We start from the raw sequence: 25,245 nt of genomic DNA on the forward strand, positions 1-25,245 counted from the left end.
AAACGAATCTAGCTATCTGGTCAAAGAAAGCGAAGGAGGGAGTCAGCTGTGAGCTGTGTTTTACATGGGTGCTATCAGAGCGCTCATTCTGCTAGGAATATGCCTTAATACATTGAAGTGATGAAACAAAGAAATGTTGAGAAGGTGTTAGAGGTTCATTGTGAAAACACATCTCCTTGGGGGACCACGTAACAATCAGGATGGAACTAATTGGAAAATTATCCTTCAATCTAGATAGAAACATAATACAAAAAACAAAAAACAATACTAAGTTGGGGGAGCTTACTCAGTAAACTTTAGGAATCATATCGTTAGGACTAATTTTATGAAACACTGATCACCCCTTTAACCAATCTCCTAATGAATACTAGAAGCCTTTGAGGTTATGTTAGGTCTCTATAAAGACGTGTTGCACATACTTCCTGTATATTATCTCATCTGTTTGCTTTTAGAAGACAGTAATGGAAATCCTTAATCTCCCAGTGCTGATCATCCTTCAACTAGAAAAAAATCCTTGCTGTATGAATCATTCATAATGCAAATAGCCTCTCTCCTTTCTCCTTGGGGGTTACTTAGGATGTACTGTGACATCGATCTCCAGAAAAGTGTAGAGAGAAAGATACCTAGATAAGCCATTTTAGTCTTGACATTTCTATGAAATTTCTTTCTTTTATTTATTTTTTGCCTTTTTTTTCTGCCACAGTCACATTTATTTTAACATTCTAGTGTGCTGTAGGTTATTTATAATCAAGTGAGGCCAGTGACACTATGACACACACACACACACACACACACACACTCATTTACTCATGTTTGCATAGAGCTCCTGGGACATATGACAATTTATAGAGTGTTGCCTGCAACAGTTTGAGAAGCATCAGAGTAAGGGACTATTTGTTGTAGAAGTTATCCTATAAATCCTTAAAGAGGGCGACTGACTTACAGTTGACAGTGAGGGTATCTTGGGGTTTCTATTGCTGTGAAGAGACACCATAAACACTTCAACTCCTATAAATGAAAACATTTCATTGTGGTGGTGCCTTACATTTTCAGAGGTTAAGTCCATTATCATCATGGCGGTGAGCATGGTGGACATAGTGCTGGCTACATCTTGATCAGAAGTCAACAGAAAGTGGACTCTGATAGTGGGTGGTATCTTGAGCATTTATGAGATCTCAAAGCCTGCTTCCACAGTGACACACACCTACTCTAACAAGGTCATACCTCCCATTAGTGCCACATCCTATGGGCCTTCTGGGGCCATTTTCTTTCAAACCACCGCAGAGAGCAAAGGGATAGATCTGTGCACAGGACCGAGAGTTTAGAAGTCAGTTTATGCTATAAGCAAAGAAAGCAAGACTCATCAGGAGGAAAGGGGCTGCCTGAAAATACTCTCTAGAAGACAGAGCACACGTCATTGTAACTAATACAACTAAGGCGCAGCTTCAAGAAGCTGCAGAACATCCAGCTACCAATAATAGTGATGGTATTAGTATTCCTTTGAAAAATAAAAAAGAGTGTAAACATCCCAGAGTGTAAATATTCATCAAAACCATCAGCCGACGCACTCCCTATTGGATGGGATGAAGGTTGACTTGAAGCTGGAAAAGGTCCACAGGGAAGCTTGCTAAAGGAATATGGTGAAGTGCAGCTGTCTATGAGACAGGCAGCCAGAAAACAGCCATGGAGACTTGATCTTGAACTCCATTCTAGACTGTGAGCAAATAAAATGTCTGGTACTTAGACTGCCGAGCTGGTTGCATTATGTTATGGCACTCTGAGTTGGAAGAGCGGCAACTGCTAGCTGCTTCACACAGTCATTCCAGAAGATTGTCTTGAATGTCCTCCCAATCTAAAACTGGAATGAAACACAGTATGCTAGACAGTCTCCCGGCGGCTGTCACAAAATACTGGCAATAAACACCTTAAAGGGAGAAGCATTTGTTTTGGCTTACCGCTTCCAGAAACTTTCATCCGTGGTTGGTTGACTCCACTGGAGGCCAAACATCATGACAGAGAGTGTATAGTCAAAGAAAGTTGATTATCTCATGGTGGTTAGAAAGTAGGGCTGGGGAAAGTCTTGATATTCCTTTCAAACGTAGGCTTCCAAACCCTGTTTCCTCCATTTGCCTCCCTCCTCTGAGTTTATGTCACATCCCCCTAATGTTATCAGCTGAGGACCAAGTCTTTGCAGGACAAGATTTAGATCATAACAAAGAAAATTCCTGAATTTGTCAGATAAGCACACACTGACATGCATAATATACAGAATGCACACAGCAAATGTTAGGATACACTGAGGAGAAAGGGAAGGGAATGTTCCAGGAAGATAACAAGGAAGGACTTTGAGGAATAAAATGAATATGATTTCTACTTTGGATAGGGTGCTGTTGTTTTTGTGTGGCATATATTAAAAGTGAGCAGTTAGAAATGACCTGTAACACAGACACCCTTGCTCAACCTTGTTCATTGCTGCTTTACTTACAATAACCAGAAATTGGAAATCTCCCTAATGTCTCTAAAGAGATGGATGGATAAAGAAAATGTGATATGTATTACACGATGCAGCATTATTCAATCTTTAAAAAATTAAATCATGTAATTCACAGGTAAATGGATGGAACTAGAAAAAAAGTCATCATTGTGAGTGAGGTTACCTCTTCTCAGAAAGACAAATATGGTATGCATTAGCTTATATGTGGATTATTAGCTGTTAAATCAATGATAAAATAAAGATACAATCCATAAAACCACAGAGGTTATATATAGAGTAAGGGACTTTGGGGGACAGATAGATCTTAGGAAAGAGAAATAGAATAGATAGTTATGGATGGATGGAGGTGGAGGTTGGAATGGGGTGACCAAATAAAGAACGTGGGGAGAAAAGGAGACAAGGACGGAATATGAGGAAGGACAGCTAAAATTGAGGGCTATCTGAGAGGTAGTATGGAAACCTAATACAGGAATCTTCCTAAAATATATAAATAGATGAAAGTAATCTAAATGAATTTTCCAAATAACGGGGAGACAGAGAGTTAACTGGGCATTTCTTGTCACCAAATGAAGTTTCCGGCACCTGGAATGGCTTACATCTAAATTGAGTTGTTTGCCAAAGGGATCTCATGGGAACCCCCAAACAGCTCAAGCTATTGCCAAGACTATAGGTTGTGTTCCACAAAAATGGCAACAAGGCCCCATTGCTTAAACAATAGTTACACAACTCATTCAACATGGATAAGTCAGGCTGGTGCCTATATAGATTCTTAACCCCTGTGTGTTAGCATTTTTTGGTATAGAAAGTTATTATGAAGGCTGGCAAAGGAGAAACACCAACCATTCTACAAACCCTTTGCTCTATGATAGTGTCCTGCCTACAAGATTTGCTGGCGCAATAGTGGCACAAAGCTTATGGGAGTAACCAACCAATATCTGATTTGATATAAGGCCCACACCACAAGATGGAACCCATATCCAACACTGCATGGGTGACCAAGAACTTGAGACTAGATAGGTCAGGGGCCTAGGTTAAAACCAAATAGTACTGGTCGACTAGAAGAACATAGCAATAAAATGACTCCTGATGATAGTCTGTCATATTCATAAATCATATTCATAGATCAGTGCCTTACCCAGCCCTTATCAGAGAATCCTCCTCCTGCTGCAGATGCCAATAGAGACCCACAGCCAGACGTTATACAGAGAGGGAGATACCTTGCAAAAGTCGGCCCTAAATGAGATGTCTCCATCATACCCCACCCCACTCAGGGCTCAGGGAACCCTGTGGAAGAGGAGGCAGAAAGAGGGGATGGGGGAACAAAGGACAAAAGCCCTCTAAATCAACAATATTGATGCACATATTAACTCACAGAGACTGATGAAGCATGCACAGGGCCTTCAAAGGAGTCCACAACATATGGAGTCTTAGGGCTGAAAGGAGAAATGGACACATACCCCCATCCCTAACCCCGAAGCTATCTCCACTGATTACTACTTACAAATGATATTTTTCTTTTCTCCATCTTAAGGGTAGTCTGCATGCCCAATAATAAATGATCAATAGAAAATGAACTCAATGATATCTCTGGATGTTTCTTGTCTCATAATTTCATGCCAGAACATTTTTAATCTTCTGAGTGCATGAATGAATGGGTCTCTGTGTTTATATCTGTTTGTTGTGCCTTAGGCTCTTCTTCTTTTATTTTTGGTTTGTCCTATTCCAATGTGTTTGTTTTTGTTTTATCTTATTATATTTCATTTTATGATATTATTATCCCTTAGAAGTCTGTTTATTTTCTAATGAGAGACAGACAATGGGTAGATCCAAATGGGAGGAGAAGTGTGTGTGGGGGAACTGGGTAGAGACAGGGAAACCATAATTAGGAAATATTATATTTAAAAAGTTGATAAAAGGAAAAGCAATAAAAATAATGAAGAAGTCATTGTAACCCTCAAGGGAAAACATGACCACGTGGACCAGGGCAATAGTGTAGGGAGTGACTAGAAAATGTCAACTTCTGGGTTCTGAAGATAGAGAAATCAAGATTGAGTCACAATGGGAAAGAAAGTAAGAAGGTAAGATGACTCCATGTTTAGAGATACTATTAACTGAGTAGAGAGAGAGTGGAAAGGATGGGCAGTCCATCAAGTTCATGTGTAGAGCTGACTTTCCCTCGGCTCTTCATGATCAACTCGGAGCTGCTGAGAAGACAGACAGTGGATATAAACGCGTTGGTTCAAATCAGCTGCCTGGTTGTACGTGCTGTCCATAGGCATGTGATATTAACTGCTTCAGACGTCTGCAGAAAGTCAAGGGTGCAAATCCAGAGGGGGAAAAAAAACTATTCCAGTAATGCATGAGGGCTGGGAGGAGGGTGAAAGGTAGGAAGACGGTGGGGGGTGGGAGAGGGTGGGGGTGGGAAGAGGGTGAGGGGTGCGAGAGGGTAGGGGTGTGTGGAGGGTGAGGGATGGCAGAAGTTGGGGATGGGTGGGAGGATCATGCAGGAGAAGCTAATGGGAGGAGTAGGAGGTGAGTAAAATCAAGCTACCTTGTATGCATGTGTGAAATCCTTAAAGCATTCAGACAATATTATATTCTCATAGACTCCAGGAGAGAGAGATTGAGTAGATGAGGAGAGAGTGAAGAGGCCCAAGAAGGAACTCAAAGTCCACACAGCTGTGATGACAAAAAGGGATAAAAGGATAAAGACCTAGACCATGAAACCCTAGTGACCAGGATTTCTGCTAGCATCGGGGTTGGACAGCGTATTACAAAGGAAATTAGGTGTAGGCTTTAAAAGCCTAAGGCTAAGCTGGCTCCGACAAGGAGTGAGTGGGAGTGACTGACTGACGTGGTACCTACCGCTTTTGGGACCCTGGACAGAAGAAGCACATAACTAGAATTCAAATTAAAATATGCAGTATTTGAAGCATTGGCTAAAGAGTTGGGGGCTAAAAACACCTGACATGAGCAGCTAGCCTGTTGGGGGTGGTGGTGGTGGTGAAGCCTGAAGGCATTGGATAACAGGCTGGAGATTCTGAGGATGATGGTATTCACAGCAGAATGGCCATGAGGAACAAGGGTGGCATTCTGTCTACTTGCAGGACCAATGTGGTAGAAGGGGATGGGGAAGAAAAGGACTGTGACAGTTTGGGCGTGGAAGCATCCAAGTCCTCCATGGGGCCAGGCCACACTACAACCATTACAGTTAAAGAAGGATGGACCCTCACAAGAACTGGAGGCGATAAGGGTCTTACAAGAGACGTAATAGAAAGTTTCAGAGGGTGCTCAAGAGCTTGGGACGTTGGGGATGTGTAATTTAAAGGGTCGGGTACAAAGCCCTTGGTGGATTTTGTTTTGGGAGGGCATTGAAGGGTGACTTGGGAAGCCCAGGTGTCCTCAAGTGGTTAATACTACAGGCACCGAAAATGTAAACACAATCGCTGTGGTTGTCTCGGAGCATCGAAGGCTGTCTTGAGCCTGGGGAGGACATATGGATGAACACAAGCAGGGAACTCTACAGAGTTGGGGAAGGCTTTTCACTCTACCCAGTGAATGTTGGCTGGGAGGCTGGGAGGCTGGAGAGCCTGGAAGCTGGGAAGCCTGGGGATCTGGGAGGCTGGAGAGCCTGGGGGGTTGGGAGGCTTAGGAGGTTGGGAGTGTGGGGTGGCTTTCCCTGGAAAGTCAAGAAAGTACCTAAAGGTCAGCATGGTGCCTGCTGACTCTGCATCTGTCCTCTATGTTTGTTTGCAGGGTTCTTGTCCATCCAGGGAGTCCCCTCTAATTCTACACGATGCTTGGTAACATTTAGAAATGCTATCTTTGGAAACCGGAAGAGGCAAACATTCTTTGATGTATTCAAGCCATCTTCTCCCCTGAGAGGTACAAAGAGAATAACCAAGCTCTGTTTGGTGCTTTCTCATGGGCAGGTAAATTCAGACACACTCAGAAAATAATCCTGAAATTTCTACGGTTTCACCTGATGACGTCAACGTGCAGGTCAATGCTGATTTCTGCGGGTGGCTCTCTAGCCAGCATCTTCAAGGGGTCCTCAAGACGTGTAATTTGAGAGAGAGAATTCAGCTCACAGAGGTCCATCTGCCTCCGCATCCCGCGTGCTGGGTTTGCAGGTGTTCAGTACCACAGAGGCTTGAGTAGGCTGACTTTAAAGGACAATGCTCTTGCCCAAGCTGGGGCCAATTGTCTGGAAGCAAGCAACCTGTGCTGACATCATCTAATAAAGGCCAGGTGTCTCTCGCTGCTAATTGATTCTAGGCCCTAGGGCCCCACTCTCCACCCAAACAGAAAGAACAAGAGATATTAAAACACTATCTTCACAGACAATATGAACAGACCATAATTTGCCACCACATATTAATTATGCCTACCTAATCTGTTTTCGGAAAGCTGTGGTGATAAGGGAGGAAAATATACAATCAGGCTATTAAAACTAATAGAAATTTAAATTAGGTGTATGAAAAAACACCACATGCTAATAATTGTGCAGGCACTATCTCAGTAAACCTTAAGTCTATCTCTGAGTCTCCTGGAGAAGAAAAATGCATTAAGTTTGTGCTTGCCCTGTGGGCAACAAGGGAATAATAATTTTTTAGTGTCTAACATCTTCATCTTTGTCATGTGTCACAAACTTATTGCACCTCATCAAATGAGTCCCACTTGTGACTGTGGTTTGTTTGCCTCTGTGAACCCATCAGTTCTCCTATTCCATATGTCTGTGAAATATCTCTCTTTCTCTTATAATATACTTGTGGTGACATTTCGGGCCACCTGGATGGATATATATATATATATATATACATATACATACATATATATATATACACACATACATACACACACACACACACACACACACATATATACTCACCCTTCAGAAGATTCTACTCTCGGGACACTTCACTTAATCACATCTTTAGCCATATAGGGTACCAACCTGATGTAACAGGTACCATAATCTGTTCCACACTTCCTGGGACAGAGAATGCATACAGCATTTGGAGAAGATGAATATTCACAGCCTCCCATACCTGAAAAGCGCTGCTGTCAGAGCAAGGAGTTTTCTTTTTTTAAGACAGCATCACCATAATAGGTCTGTCCTCCTGATCAGTTAGCTCTTAATTGGGGGATATGGTTTATATTTTCTACAGGCACTTCCATAAGAGGAGAAAATGGAAGACGTCGGCAGTATTTAATCAAGAAGCTCATGCCCATTTAAAGAGACCTATGAAGACTCGAGGATCGAGTATTGAGGGCTAGTGTACGAGGAAAGAGGCAGAGACAGAGTGAACAGCCTGTTGCTATGGAAATGCAATCAGTATTTCCTTTGACTTCTCTAAGACGCCCTGCAGCAACCCTTCTACATACAGACATCTATCACAGTGTGAAATCCTCTCCAGTTTCCCTCGATCAAACAAACCTTGTTCCCTGCTCAACAGAGCCCTGCTCTGATTTGTTTGCTCAGCAAAGGTCTTCCTGCTGTTCACCTTTCTGCCCCAGGGTATCAGCACGCATCCAGCCATGCTCCTGTGTGCACCTTGCTTGCCTTCTTGTAACCTAGGCAATCTGTAACCCTGGATGCATCACATAATCCCAAGCTGTGCCGTTTAAATGCTTAGGCTAAGGCAACAACCCTTGATTCAGAATCTCTGGGAGGGAGGGCCAGGTCCAAGCATATTGATAAATTGTTTAAGAGACACGGCCATAAAGAAGTGAGAGCTTTGCCTAAATTACATAGCATTGTTATTGTTGCTAGTGGTTTTGTTTTTGAGACAAAGAATTGCTATGTAGCCTATACTTAAACTTCTGAAAGTTCTCCTGCCTCAGCTGCCCAAATACTTGGATTAGAGTTGTGCACCAACACCCCTAACTGCCAAAGTTACATTGATGCCTCCTGTCAACATTAGGTCGCTATTTTGAGTCATTGCATAACACCCCAACTTTCTCTCTTATTTCTTTGGAGCCCAGTTTGCTCACCTTCTAATTGGTACTCTCATATATGTTCCCTATCATTGCACTACTTTGAAGCCAGCTTGTAACATCTGCTACCACACTGCTCTGATGACCGTGCCTGATCCCCTCGAGGGGCAGCCACTGGTTGGCTGCTCTGCACTTTGCAGGTTGCTAGAAACCAAATAATCATATTCCTTCTCCTGTGTTACAGTTTCCTTTCCTCTGATCCGTTTTGACAGCGTGGGAAAGGGCTCTGACTTCTGACTCCTGGTCACTCTGGAGCCTTTGCTGACTGCTTCCTTCATGTTTGTGGACTTCCTTTCCAGGGCTGGATCGAGTTCACCCGCTCATTTGTGTCCTCTTTGAGGTCACTGATCATTTTTATTACTGACTTTTCACATTTTTATGCAGCATTTTGTCTACTTCAGTGATGGAGGTGGTTCTTGTATTTTATCTGTTGCTTTCATTGGTTAACTAATAAAGAAAACTGCCTTAGCCCATTTGATAGGCCAAACCTTAGGTGGGTGGAGTAAACAGAAGAGAATGCTGGGAGAAAGAAGCTGAGTCAGGAGTCGCCATGATTCTCCCATTCCAGACAGACGCAGGTTAAGATCTTTCCTGATAAGCCAGCTCGTGGTACTACACAAAATATTAAAAATGGGTTAGATCAATATGTAAGAGCTAGACAATAAGAGGCTGGAGCTAATGGGCCAGGCAGTAATTAAAAAAATACAGTTTCCGTGTAATTATTTCAGGACATAAGCTAGCCATGCGGGCGGCTGGGTGCCGGGGATACAGCCCCACAGCTCATATTTCAACACTTCAGTATGCCCCTCTATTTCTTAAGGCAATCATGCTAATAAATCCTTTTATACTTTTACTTTTCAAAAAATCTTTCTCTTTTTAACGCTGTGTGTGTTTCTTTCCTATATATCTGGACTCCAAAAACCATATTAATAATAATAGTGTATATTTGCACCATCCTTCAGCACATGGCTCATAGCTAGGTGAGTCTGTAAATGGCTTTCCTTCCTCAGCAGCTTTCATAGCAACATCCAGACCTATAAAAGCTGGCTGCTAGCAGAGGCCTCTCTCAATTACAGCTTGATTTCCTTATATCCTGCAGCTGAAGTGTGTGATGTCATCAGTATTAGAGCATTAGCATCTAGTCTTGTCAGTAACCAAGGACAGTGGCAATAGCCTGGACCATTTGTGGGTTTGTCGTGGCCTCTCTTGACCAATACCAAATCAAAAGGATGTAATCTATATTTAATACCAGAATTTTTGCTTAGTAACCTATGGCTGATGGGAACAGTATCACCCACCAATAGCAGTATACGCCTTAAAATTCTTTTCATTCATGCTTTGTTTTGGTGAACCCACCACCTTCACTCCGCCCCACTCCTTCCTCTCCCCCTTCCTCCAAGCCCCACGTCTGACTGGAGACCATCCATTCCCCGTTTCCTCCCGTTCACTTCCTTATCACATATGTTCTGCTGTTGTCCCTCCCTGATGGCCCCTTTCTTGCCTGAATCACCCTTTCTAGCTCCCTGGACTCTATAGGAACGACCAGTTAAACACATAGTTTAAAAGTTTCAAGTTGAAGTCTGCATATAAGAGAGAACATGTGGCTTTTATCTTTCAGGGCCTCACCTGAAATATTTTCTCACCTGGCAAAATATTTTCCAGTTCTGTCTATTTATCTGAAAAGCTTATAATTTCATTTTCCTTTACAGGTGAAGAAAATTCCACTGTGTATCTGTACATTTTCACTGTCCCCCCAGATGGTGGGTGTTTAGGCTGCTTCCTTCTCCTACTTGCTGTGAGTAGACTGGCAATGTACATGGACGCACAAGCATCTCTGGAGGAGGATAGCCCTTTGGGTCCATGCCAAGGACAGGTGTGGCTGAATCATAAGGTAGCTCTCTATGTTGAACTTTTAAAGAAGCCCCATCTCTCTGATTTCGACAGAGAGAACAAAATGATTATAATGGCTTCTATACATTATAATCAGAAAGATTTTGTGGGCTACGAGGGAACACGTACTATTTTTTAAAAATAATAAGCATTTGTGTACTTTTAGTGGAGTTTGGCTTTGTATTTTATGTTTTTGAAAATCCATTTTGTAAGTACTCATGTTTGAAACATGAATATTTCATTCTGTTTGCTTATTCTAGTTCATAATAAATTATGATACAGAATTATTTATATACTGAAGACTTGAAGACTAAAAATAAAAACTTACTATTTCAAATGCAATGTGTATAATTTTTCATTTGCTTATTATCCTTTCAATCATGAAAAAACAATTATGATTTGAAACAGGGCATTATAGCATGTGTTAGTCCAGCAGTCAGAATACGAAGACAGGAAAATTATGAGTTTAAGACCAACTAATGAACAGATCAAGACTATTTTTCATAAGGATATTTATGAAATATATATATATATATATAGTCTTTCTTACAAGAACCTTTATACATTAGTGTTGCTTTTTTAAGTAACTCACATTTTCTTTTCAATATATTTTAGCTTTGAAAATTATTTAAGGAATGAGGTAACGTACTAGACTTGGCTTTCCTTTTTTCCAAGCGTTTTCTTATTTTTAAGGACACCATCTGTTGAGTAGTCCGTCCTTTCTTACCGGCTAGACACTTACTCCAACTGAATGCCTCCCTCGTGTGCCTGAGTTGGCACATGTTTGTGACCAGGCCAAGCAGAACCAGGAGAGTAGATTTGCACAAACTATGGGGAGGGGGCAGGTGATAATCCAACCTGATGCATTGTTGTAGTTGACTTGCCTTTATTTGGTTACTCTTAGAATAAACAGGTGAAAAAGATTCCTGTGTTCAGGGGATTTCTAGACACGGCTTCATTTGAAGCCAGGCTTTGTCAGGAATTTGGCTGGTCAAGCCAGATTGTCCCAAATATTTTGTCATTAGTCTCTCCATGTTTGTTTTATATGTCAGGGATTTTTGGTCTTGGCATTATCATAATTTGCACCAACTAAAGTGATTCTAAGTCTAACTGGCTTGGCAGAGAATTTATCTGAGCCCCTGTCTTTTTGGCTCTATGTAAAGGAAACTATTTGGGAAATGGACCATTTATGAATGTGCAGTTTTCTTCACCTTTGTTAGCAATGCCGTCTTACTTGATGGTAAAATGATGGAGCTGCTTTTGAGTGTTTTCTCTTTGCTACTTGTTCAGGAGGTATCTCTTTCGGAACACCACCTAACAAAAATACAGTACTGTCAAAAGAAGCCTCATTTTCAGGAGGTCAGGGTAGTCTAAGACCCTCCCCAAACAATACAAGCTATTTCTGATGTTCTTGGCTGCTTTACGGAGGTTGAAACTATGTCCCCGTCGCTGAAGACACCTCACACTTTGAACACAGAATTGGAAGATTCGATCTGGGTTTGACCTGAAAGCTTCTGTCCTGAGGACTAACTTTCATAGTGCCAGAAGAAGCTATGCCAGCTGCCAAGGGAAAGACCAGGCTGTGACCCTCTAGGAACCACAATGATCAGCATGGCAAGATATCCCTAAAGGTGCAATACTGGCATGCATACCTTGGTGACAACCAACAGCTCCCTAACTGGATTTAAAGCCCACTCAATTGAAGGGAGATCACACCCAGTACTGAAAATCTAACCAACTACCCAGGGCTAAAGAAGTCATGGAGGATGTACAGCTGTCGCTTTTCCAGACCAGCATAATTCTGCATTCTAAAGCTTATCTGCCTAGCATAAGTGTGGCTCTCACTCTATCAAAGAAGCTTCTCTTTGCAAACAGATACCATTGCAGAAAATCAGAACTGATAAAAATACAGAGATCAACTGACCGTGGTTTACACAGCTCTAATGGATACACCTACAATACAGCTATACCTAAGTCTCAGTAACATCATGGAGAGTGGGGTGGGGGGTGCGCACAAAGAGTATAAAGGGCTGTGAGCGTCTGTCTCCTAGAAGCAACAGGGAAGCTACACCCAGCAAGCCGCTCAACAGTATAGCTTCCTAGACAAGACGTGAAGGATGATACCACCTGGACACACACTAGCGTGGAAATAAGAAATCTCGCGGGACCCCACCCCTAGACAAAGAAGGACAGGCAACTAATGACTGCTGAGAGAAGAATTAGTATTTCTCTGGGATGAGCCTCCTAAGTGGTCAGCCAATACCAATGGTCATCCCTGAAACCATACATACACTGAATGGACTGGACAGGTTGTATGTATGTATGTATGTATGTATGTATGTATGTATGTATATATATATGTGTGTGTGTGTGTGTTTATAGTATAGCCATAATAATCAAAGAAAAAGAGGCCGTAAGTTTGAGAGGGTATGGATAATCATGGGAGAGGGTGGGGGCAGGGGACATACGAAGGATTAGAGGGAAGAAAAGGAAAGAAGAACATGATGTAATCATATTTTAATTAAAATTAAACAGACTAAAACCATTATTTTTCAGAATCTATCTAAATGTTTGCTGCTTATTTTTATAAGGGTAAGACAAGCACTAACTTTAGGGGATGAAAAAACTTAGGCCCTTTCGTTTTAGACAAGAACCTGATTGGCGGAAGTATTCCCCGAAGAGAGCAAAGAGGAGTTACTGACTGTGCACGTTTGTGTTCGATTTCATCTCGCACTGAGTAAGAACACCGCTGGGCTGTAACTCTCCCTTTCAATTTTATCTCCCTCTTTGCTAAAGTATCCTTCTGTGTTTTCCTCACCCATTACAAGGCGCAGTGTAATATCCAACCAATTTGTTCCTAAATTCTATCCAGATTACTAGCCGTCCTTTTATACTTACCGAGTTCTTTGCAGAGTACACTGGATGGTAGTTCTAACAGACTCAATCCATACTGGAGCAAGACTGTCATTCTTGCTTCTGCTCAAATTGTCTAGGCATTCAGATTGTAAGGTAGGGTTGTAGGTTCACCCAAGAGGGATACCAATGTGTGAAAAACATTTGAACTTCAGTAACTAATAGGATAGAATAGGGGAAACTATGCACAGTGCTCTCTCTCATCAAATGGCCAGAAGGCTGTTCTCCTGTCAGACTATGAGAAGGTCATGGCAAGCTGAGAACGACATACGTTCAGGTCGTTTCTTCAGAATACTTACAGAGGAAGTATTTTAAGCAGGAAAATGACTTTAGGGATGCAGATGTAGAGATATTAAAACAAAGAAGAATATTAAATGTGAAGCTGACACAGAGATCTTTGGACAGCATTGGGCTTATGGATTTTTATATTACTCTCTGTCTTCTTTATGAGCATATTTTATACATGGCCCCACCATGCTAACTCAATCCTACCACTAACACCAGCATGCCAAGGAGAACACGGATGAAAACCTTGACAAATAGCTTTAAATAATGCAGCCTGCCCTCCTGATATTAGAATGTAGTCAGAGGCAAGGGCAATGAACCTTACAGCCAATAACAAGCATACCTTTAAGGAAGGTAATTTCAAATTACATTTTCTAATCCCAGGAAATAAGATAGTTTTCTAGGCAAACTGTTCACAGACGTCAGGGGTGAAACTCTAAACTTCCAAACACTGGGTTCTGAAAATCGTCTTGGCTAAGATTCAAAACCCCCAGTTCCTTGATGAGAACTCTCATTTCTGTGCGTTTATGAGGCAGTTGTGAGTGTGAACAGCGATTAATGTGTGTAATGAAGGCCTTTTGTTAGGACTATCAGATTTGGGGCTTTGGGAATTTGACCAGGCTACGGGTTTTCTTTTGTCTGGCTGGGAGCTTTGGTTATAGCCGGACTGATACTGACTTAGACAGTTTTGACATCTTGGTGCTTTATCTCAATCTCCCTCTCTCAATTCTGTCATTGACATGATTAGGGAACCCTCAGTAAGTCAAGCCAAGGATGATGCCAATAGAACAAGCGTTCATTACATGCAGAACGCTTAAAGAAAGTCAGCACTGTCTGAGCATCTGAGCAGTCTGAATCTTCTCCCTCTCCATTCTATTCTGTGGCAGCAGGGAATGGAAATAACCATGGAGGAACTCTGCATTAGTTCTGAGGAGCAATTGTTGAGACTCTTACCTGGGGTAGCAGAGACCTGGGGAATCTGTGGCCAAACCCTTAATTACATTTCTAAGAAGCTCACTGCCAATGCGAGCTCTGAACGAAGAAATAAAATTTAGAGAATTTGAGACTAGGCATAAACAAGACACAGTAATAGGCTGATGAGAGAGAGAGAGAGAGAGAGAGAGAGAGAGAGAGAGAGAGAGAGTTGTTAGACTTTGAGCACCTGAAGCTCATCTTTTCTGGTTGCTTATGGTCTGTGGGGAGATCAGACTTGTTAAAAGTGATATGTCAGTGCCGAACACGACTGTACTACGGGTGACAATCGAAGAAACAGCTGTTTTCCACACCACAGAAATCATAGCTCCACGAGGTTGCAGCTTAATCCATAAGCAACAAAACCTCAAACACTTACTGTGCACACACAATTTAATCTTCACAGCAAGTCTCGGAGGAGGCCATTATCCACGTCTTCATCTCGAAGGTGTGAAGAACAAGGCAGTGAGGGTAGGTGGGAAAGTCAGGATCCAGTGGAAGGCAGTCTGGTCCATGAGTCTACGCTCTTGGCCATAGTGTCGCACACCTCTGTGCCATTAGGTATGGCCCAGCTTCTTAAACGGGTGTCGTGAACTGATTGTGGGAGACTGTGAAAACTTTCACGACACTGGAAGATTCTGATGCACAATGATCAAAAAGGAGTTAGAAAACAAACACACAATGAAGCTAGGGTAATTCCGGCAGCACTCACTCGTGTTGCAACCTTGGTTCTGAACACACATGTGCATTTTTTGCCACGTGTGTCATCACGACACGTGACGCTAGCAGATGCTCCTCAGCTTTGAACTATTGTATGCAATGAACTGTATTGACTGCACTGTACATGCAAGGGTTTCTGCTCTTACAGAAGCATAATGGTTTAAATATAGAAAATAATAATTTTAAAACTTTCCTACTGCTATGTATTATAAAATTTTGAATGTTTAGAAATTGCAATTCCAATTGCTGACTTGAGTTTTATTTTTTAAAAAAGTAATAGTAATAAGGTAATTTTGGCTTAAGATTAGGGTAGAATTTCCAAGAATCTCTGAAATAGCCCCTAGTCATGTTTTGACCATTTTGTACTATATGTTTATGCAAAGTAGCATTTTCAACATTGACAAGCACAAAAACTCAAAGTGTTGATTAATTCTGAAAACTGTTGAAGATGTTCTACACACTACAGTAACAAAGAGTCAGCCAAGCTTTAATTCTTTATGTGAAAATAATCAAGCACATTCATCTTAATATTATACAAATCTACTTTTTAATCTTTAATAAATGGCAAATTTATATGTACATCAAAGAATTATTTTTCAAATAATTTTTCTGTAATTTTTAATCTGTAAATATTAAATTCATATGCTTATTTCATATACCCATTATCTTAGTGTTTTATTGTTGTGAAGAGACACCATGGCCAAGGCAACTCTTATAAAGGAAAACATTTAATTCCAAGCTTGTTAACAGTTTTAATGGGTTAGTGTATTAGTCTATTATCATCATAGTGGGCAGCACGGCAGCAGCCAGACAGGCATAGTATGGAGAAGTAGCTGAGGGCTACATCCTGATACACAGGAAGTAGGGGGAGAGATGATAGATAGATAGATAGATAGATAGATAGATAGATAGATAGATAGATAGATAGATAAATAGATAGATGATAGATAGATAGATAGATGATAGATAGATAGATAGATAGATAGATAGATAGGGAGAGAGAGAGACAGAGAGATGCAGGAGAAATACAGACAGAGACAGAGAGAGATAGATGAGAGATAAAGAGAGACCATGAGAAACCTACCTGGCCTGGCACAGGCTTTTGAAACCTCAAAGTCCCCCTTCAACAAGAACACATCTTCTAAACCTTTCCGAAAGTCTGCCAACTGGGAGTCAAATATTCAAATATGGGGTCCATTCTTATTTAAACCACCACAACTACGTAGCTAGGGCCAGATAAAAATGTCTCAGTAGAAACTGCTCATGATCGTAAAAGTTTAAGAAGCCTTGACATGGTCAGGAGGAGGAGTAGACAGTTGTAGGGAGGACATCTGTGAGTTAATGTTTGTGGTCAGTTGTAGGTGACTGGAGACAGATTGACAGGGTGTATGATACCTCCTTAATCTCGTCCCACAAGGAGCTGGCTTCTAAGTAGCTAGGATCAATAAAATGTTCCTTCTAGTTGGTTAGACTCCTGAACAGAGCATGGTGATTTGCCTAGAAGGACACTGGAAAATTACCTGCTGTACCTGTCATGACCAAGAAGATAGATATGTGTATTTGGTATTGTAGCTGGAACTTTCTTTGGGCCACCAACCAGCTCCCAAATAAAGCCACAGAGAGGTATTACTAATCCTGAATGCTAGGCCTTAGCCTTGGCTTGTCTCACCAGCTCTTTTAACTTAATTTAATCTGCTTCTAGTCATCTACTTTTTGCCTCAGAGCTTTTACCTTTCATTCTGTCTGTCCTGTACTACTTTCCTGCTTCCTCTATGCTTGGCTGGCTTGATCCTGGCATTTCTCCATGTGCATCTCCTTTTCTTTCTTTTTCCAAGCCTAAATTCCCCCTTCTATTTACTCTTCCTGCCAGGAAGTCCCACTTATACCTCCTGCCTCGGTATTTATTCAGTTTTTTGTTAGGGTAATCAGGTGCCTTAGGCAGGCAAGGTAAAAGGCAACGCATCTTTAAATAATTAAACACAGCATATCTTTACATAATTAAACAAATATATTCCACAACATAAACAAATAAAGCACATCTTTACATAGGTAAACAAATACATTCCCCGACATAAACAAATACAACACATCTTTACATAGGTAAACAAATATTCTGCAACATAAACAAATACAATACATCTTTACAGAGTTAAACAAATGTAACACATTTGTGTAGTTAAATATTCTGCAACATGGTATATATAACAAAAGTGACAGTTTATTATGTTGAGGGTCATCACACAAGGTCCGTGCTCGAAATTCCTAACTATGGTCCTAGATCTATCTCCCCAAAGCTGCTCACCTGTGCTTTGTATCTTAGCTGAAGGTCAAACCCAGTCTCTAACAGAAGTTTCTGCAAGGGTCAGGATCCTGGGGGAGACTCTCCAGAAGCAGGGCAGATCCAGGAGGAGTCTCTCCAGAGGGGTACAGAGCATTGCTCTTGGTCTCTACTTACATTCTGTCCGGTGGGCATCATGGGTTCTAGCAATATGTCTGGTGATCTTGAGTGGCTGAGTGATGTCACTGGGTTCTGCTTATCAGGTGTAGCCTTGGGTGTAGTGGGGATCCTGACTAAGTTATTTTTACATGTCTAAAGGCATTTTTTTCCCCTATTCTCATTACAGTATCCAACTCGGGACATTAAAATCTGTGGTGATTTATGCATATTTAACCATTGTTTTGTTCCTTGGCGAAGCCTACTTATGCTACATTTCCTCCCTCAACTTTCACATGTGCTGTGAACTCTAGCCTACACCAGAAATGATCCAAGATATATTTGTTTAAAAATGGGAAGAAGTGACCTTTGTCATCATATAACCTAACCAAAAGAAAAAGCGATCAATACTCATTCATACAAATTCTTTTGAAGAAGCTCCACACCCTCACTAGAGAAGGGGCACTGACAACGGCCTAGGAAAATCAAGGAAGCCTTCTTAGAAGAGGGAGCATGTCACTGGTGAAGGCTTCAAACATGAATGAACACGTCTGTCACGCAAGTACAGAGATGGCTGCAGGCAGAGACGTACGAGGCAGAGAGTGTGGGATGCTCAGGGTACACAGAGCAGTTCAGCACTGCTGGCTGGCAAGGAGCAGGACAGGAAATGTGAGATCAGACTTGACATTTAGGCAGCAGCCAAATATTGTAGTCCTTTGTGTACCAAGTAAAAGAGGTTACAGTGTGGAGGCATTAGAGACTTGGGCCAGAGTTGCGTGGTTATAATTCCATTTGAGGCTGTCATGTTGGCACCCATCGTAGAAGATGCATGTGAAGGAGCTGACAGGAGACCAGGGGCCACATCAGGCCTCGGTGGCTATCCTGCTGTGAGGGATTTCTTGACTCTAGACTAGCAATAGTATTGACCTTTACCTTATAGGCGTGAGTCAAAACTGTAGAACCAGAGAGGCCAGCACTGATTGACTGTGAAGGTATAGTGAAGGAAAAGACATTTTATGTATTGGTTTGAGCTATCATGAGTGCAGTGGGAAGCATTTGAATTCCGAGTCAAGTGTGCTTGCAGTACAGAAAACTCTCAGTTATATGCACAGATTAAAATAATAGCAATGCCATCCTCAAATGTACCAGTTTACAATGGCAACCCTGTCTTTCCATCATGATGCCACAGAATCCACTTGAGGAACAAACCAGTTCATAGTTCAGCTGTGTCTAGTTTCTCCAACTGAACCCCTTAGAGTATATACCCCAAAGGAAATCATAACTAGCATGAATATTTGAGGGAAAACGTTCATTCTGAGTACATCAATGGGAAATGGAATTGTATTTGAAATAATTATTGATCAGATTTGCTTAGTTTTGGTGGTGCAAACTCCACGCTCCTTTGAGGATCAACTCCTATCTGTCTGCACTCGCTGCACCCCCACACAATGCATGCGTACGTGTGGAAAATGAAACAATGCCCTTGGTACTTCTTACTCTCTTAGATGGCAAAGCCTTCATTTGCTCATCCTAAAATTTCTTCTGTCTCGTAAGTTTTACAAAACATTTAAGATAATAGGCTTAATGTTCCCAGGCTGCTTTTCATTATGCTTTCATTTGTTAATTCTTTTTTTTTGGGTGGGGGGCATCTTAAAACGGTGCCTTTTCCAGGAAAATCAAAGGCAGTACTAAAATGAGTGTCGCTGACACGCCTGTTTGAAAGATGCCGGGGTGCTGGATGCTTTCCTGCCCTGAGTCATTCTGCCAACGTTCCAACCCAATGCAACTAAGTCTAACTGCTGTCCAACTTGCTGGAGAAGATGTGCAGTCCGGGACAGATTCCTTCCGTGCAGCGCGCACTGTCTTGCTATCTTGGGACCGAGATCCGCGTAGCCTTGGGGATAGCCACAGACCACAGACCGTCTGCCGTCTCCTAGACAGCCACCAAGCTCTCTATCCCTGCTATGGATTACGCTCACACATTTGCCCTAATGAAACAAGTCCTTCTGAAATGAGGTGAGCCAAATGGAAAACACCCAGGCTGGCAGAGCGCCAGGAGAAGATACGCACGCTCCAGCGATGGAACACTTCACAGACCGCAACTGTGCGTTGATAGTCAGAATTGGTGAACCTCAGCGCAGGCCACTCAGGGCTGGTTTATCCTGAATGTTCTGCATCATTTGTGGTCTCAGAAGCTAATCAGAATGTATGGGCTTACAATGTAATCTCAGGCGACCAAGACACCTACACCAATAGAAAGCAGAAGAGCTATTCCTCCCCTGGGTAATAGGAGCATCCCTCTTCTGAGATCTAATATCAGATAACTGCAGGAGACTTTGGAGTCAGACTGCCTCGGCACAGATGTCCACTTTGTAACTGTGATCGAGAGTAAATTGCTTCACCTTTCTTTAACCCTGTTTGCTCATCTGTTAGACAACTGAGGAGAACTGGGTCTCTATTCGTGTGAGGAGTGAGTTAGAAAACACACAGAAAATGCTGGGCATGTCATGCTTGATAGCTATATTCTCGCTCATTGCACCCATCTCCATGTCCGTGAGCACTGACGTTCCCCAGTCCATCCAGGTTTATCTGGATTGCCCCGATCAATTATCTGGATCTTCATAGATTGTGCACATAGAGGTGTCCTCTTGCAAAAGGGCTAGGTGACCTGATAGTGTCCCTTTCCACACACAAGTGAGTTTCAAATCTCTATCTGGAGTGATTCTACTCACGTCATGTGGCATGACTAGCAATGGCAAAAACGCAAAAGGTAAAGATTGTGTGCCAAGTCTTTGCATGAGCCCAGGGAACTGATCTGCCTGGGGCTAACTGGGAAATGGAGAAATGATGAGCAGATGGACCCACAGGTACATGGGAAAACTGCGCTTAGGTGGACTGGGTGCTCGGATACAGAAACTCCAGCACCTCTGAAACTCAGCACGTTTATTTTATACAGTTGACCAGAGAGGCAGAGCTGTTGCACACAGGTAGCCGAGGAGGCGGGGTTTATGAGATACAGCTGGATCGAGGTTTGGCTAATCTCAGTAGGAGCAGGCACTCAGGAAGCTGTCTTTAAGCTGTAGTCATGGGAGTGGCTAGTAGGGGTGGACAACGGTGGCCATTTCCTGAACACACTATCAACATTGGCACTGGGACCTGAGGAAGGCTAACCCAGGGAAGGCTGGGCTCTTTTCCCATGGGTCTGAGGCTTTGGGATCTTTGACACTCTGAGCCTGTCAGCACACATTCACTAGGGACTTCACTCCTTCGGGACTTCTTCTGCTTCTACAGCTAGGAAAAAAGAAAAGAATGAAAAACCTTACCACCAGCCTCTGTATACATAGACCATGGCAGTAGAACCACCCAGCTGAGAATTCGGGACGTCTCTTTAATATACTATGTAACTATGCAGCCAATCATTCTTTATTTTGCAAAGTCATCATAAAGTACATTTTCAAAAACTGAGGAAAGTTTGGAGATAAACCAAGTAAATATTCCCAGGACAGAGGGATTTTTTTTTCAGTGCTTCAAATACCAGCAGATATTGAGGAATTTATTCATTTACTGAAAAATGTTTTTCTGTGTGAACTAATTTCAGGATAACATAACTCAATTCAAGCTCTTTTTTTTGTTTTTGTTTTTGTTTTTGTTTTTGTTTTTGTTTTTCGAGACAGGGTTTCTCTGTGGTTTTGGAGCCTGTCCTGGAACTAGCTCTTGTAGACCAGGCTGGTCTTGAACTCACAGAGATCCACCTGCCTCTGCCTCCCAAGTGCTGGGATTAAAGGCGTGCGCCACCACCGCCCGGCCGAATTCAAGCTCTTAAAGCAAAGAGTAAAAGCCTCTTTGCATACACGTGAGGAGAGTCACCATTTGTCCCTGGACAGTGATTGTGGACTGTGTTGTTTCTCATTTATACCTAGGCTGCCTTTTAAACTTGGGTAGCTGTACCAAGTAGCTTGGGAGTGAGTTGAGACTAAACTATAAGATGTCAATGTTATCTGTTTGCTTCTCTATTGGTCTAGATGTCATGTATGCAACATAGAAATATATGTTTTCAAAATGAATGCTGTTGTCTGAATGGAAAGCCTTAGCTGGGCTTCCCTGAATCAGAGTCCTTTGTCTTCAGAATGGAGCGTGATGGACATTCGCCTTCCAGGCCACTTCCTCTTTTGCCCAGACCAGGACAGTCAGCAGCATGGCGACTTTATTGCCCACCCAATGAACATGACTTGGGTATAATCAGGTACTTTTTGTGTGTCTTCTACTGGGAATTGTAATTATGTGACAGAGGTATCTAGAATTTAAATGAGATGGTATAGAGTGACCCACAGGCATCTCATTCGTGCACATCTGACTTGCTCTTGCCTTACAGGTGGGATACTTGTGTTGATACAACACTTAGAGTTGTGGTTCTCCCCCGTGCGTCACTACCCTTGTGGGGATGTTAGATGACCCTTTCACAGGGGTCACACACACACACACACACACACACACACACACACACACATCAGACATCCTGCACATCAGATATTCACATAACAATTCACAACAGTACAAAGTTACAGGTATAAGGTAGTAATGAAACTGATTTTATAGTGAGATCATCACAACATGAGGAAGTGTGTTAAAGGGTCACAGCATCAGGAAGATTGAGAACCACTGACTTACGATACCTGAATCCTTTTTATATTTATTGACGTTGTAACATTCAGAAGAGGAAATGTTAGTAGAATTTTCAAACCAAAGAAATTAGTATAAAGTGACTTTCGCCAGGGAGAATTTTTATTACTGGATCATATAGAAGTCTTAGTCTGTTCAAGGTACTGTAACAGAATCTTACGAATGAGTGACTATCAACAACAGATTTTTGTTGCTCAGTTTTGGGGGGACCAGGAAAGCCAAGGTCAAGTTGACAGTTCCAGTTCCAAAACCTAATCCTCTTCCAAAACCCCCTCCCACAAAGCCAGCGCCTCAGTGGCTGGATTTCAATGTATGGACTTGTAGGAATCTGAAGCGTTCTGATGTCATTCAGGAGGCAAAGCCAGTCATGAGCATAACACGCTGACAGCAGCTGTCCCCCCAGAAAAAGAAGAAAGCAAAGCAAAACAAAACAAAACAAAAACATGGACTATGTAGGAAAAGTTCAGGGGACACAGACAATGAAATATATGGAGTCACTCTCGAGCCTTTGGGGGGTTTTTATTCTGTTTAGCACAGAGATAAGAAAACATAAGTTTAGTGGGGAAACGGCTTAGCGGTGCTGGGGTGCCACCTTTTTGTGCTCCCTGTCTAGATGGGAACTGTTTGTCCTCCTGGGAATTCTGCAAGTTAAAGGACCCCTCTCTGAAACAAAGAACCTCAACAGAGAGGGGGAAACTCAGGAAATATGCACTTAGAAGACGGGACAAAAGCCCTTGCTTCGTTCTCTGTGTTTTCAATTTTTTTCCCTATAACTCCACTTAATAAGTGTTTGTGAATCTGAAAAATGCTGCGATGCGTGTGTATTGGAGAGTGCACAAACAATGCTGTCTGTGGTGATTACAGAGATGCTGTGAAACTGAGCCTCCATGAAATTGAGCCTCCAACCCCCAGACTCAGAAACACAGGTTAGATGATATCAAATAAACATCTTTGAAAATGATCTATTTTTTAGAACCCCCAAGACCTGGTTTTACCTACCAAGTACCCATGAACTTGCTGCCTTACAAATGGATCTTTTAAATAAAATCTCCTTATCCACACATGAAGGTGTGTTAGTGTTGTGGAAAAACCTTTCTGCATACTATAAAGACGTGTCTCTGCGTAAGGCATCTTTTGATTGGTTTGATAGAAAGCTGAGTGGCCAATAGTTAGGCAGGAGAAGAGAGGCAGGACTTCCTAGCAAAGAGAGGAACTGGGAGGAGGAATCTAGGTGCTTGGATTTCATCTGTAGACTTGGAGCAGGTTGAACCTGTTGTGCTGAGGAAAGGGAAAGAGCCAAGTGAATGTAGATTTAAAAATATGGGTGAATTAAGTTATATGAGGTAGTGGGAAGCACACCTAAGGTCAAATTTTCATTATTAATAATAAGTCTCCATGTCATTATTGGGGAGTTGGTAATGTTTTTTTTTTTTTTTTTTTTTTTTTTTTTGGTTTTTCGAGACAGGGTTTCTCTGTGGTTTTGGAGCCTGTCCTGGAACTAGCTCTTGTAGACCAGGCTGGTCTCGAACTCACAGAGATCCGCCTGCCTCTGCCTCCCGAGTGCTGGGATTAAAGGCATGCGCCACCACCGCCCGGCTGGGGAGTTGGTAATGTAATGAAAGACTTTTTATCTCAAAATACTCAACTAAGTATGCTTAGTCATGGAAAGATTTTGTTCTGATTTCATCAGTACTTAGCCTGTTTGCCAGACAATGGACCAAATACTCATCTAAATTTTGATTTCCAATTAAACATTTTTTTTTAGTACAGCTATTCCCATGTATTGGGAAAGCCTGGAAAATAGAAATTGCCTGGATGCATGCTCTATGATTCTGCAAAAATTATTAAGTATTATTGAAACCGTGAAGCTAGCTGGGCCTTCTGAATTCTTTCGTGGTTCCAGCTTGTTCCCGTTAGCAAAGTTTGGTCATCTCATGCTTCTTTCCTTCCCTGATCTGCTCCCTCCCTCCAAGAAACCTAGGAAACCCAACAAGGGCTTCCCATTTGCCAAGCAGAGAAAATAAGTTATTCCACTTCTGACCACGGAGAGGCGTTTATTCGGCTAAGTATTTTAAAGGACCCTGTGAGACTGCAACATAAACTTAAAATTTGGTCTTTATTTTGAATAGTATGTCCAAATTACAAGCCAAAACTGCATCTTCGTAATTCCAAAGCCCGTGTTTTTAATCTCCATTTTCAGTTCTGAACAGAGAAGTACTGTGTTTTAGTTAATAAGGGCAGAATGACGGACCTAGCAGAAAGGAAGAAAACTGCCAGAGTTTGAGAGATGATAGACATTCGGAAGGGTGAGCACAGTCCCCACATCCACGAACTCTCTTGGGTTCCACAAGAGTTTTGATATTGTGACAAGTCCTCACGTGTGGAATAAACTCTTTAAAACTGTCTGGGGGCGTATTAGGCGGTTCAGTGGGTAAAGCGCTCATGGCACACACAAACATGGCGACTCGAGTTCGGATACCTTCCATCCACATAAAAAACTGGCATAGAGGAATGCGCTTGTAAGCCTGTTGGTGAGAGGAAAGGGGACACATGAGAGGATCCTCGGGGCCTGCTGGTCAGTCAGTCCAGTTCTTCTGTATGCTCAGATTCAGTGAGAGGTCCTATCTCAAAAACTGTAGGAGGATAGAGTATGTCACGTGCATACACAGTAATACAGTACGCGCATGCGCGCGCGCGCGCACAAACACACACACACACACACACACAAACACATCTGCATTTACAACCTAAACCCAGTGGACACACATATAAAAATGTTTACATCATTTTAGCATATACTGCATTTTCTAATAATGAAACTTACAGACAAATCAAAGGAAGGTTATATATAAATCTC

The sequence above is a fragment of the Chionomys nivalis genome, chromosome 22 (assembly GCF_950005125.1).
Source record: "Chionomys nivalis chromosome 22, mChiNiv1.1, whole genome shotgun sequence".
NCBI classification, from domain to species: domain Eukaryota; kingdom Metazoa; phylum Chordata; class Mammalia; order Rodentia; family Cricetidae; genus Chionomys; species Chionomys nivalis.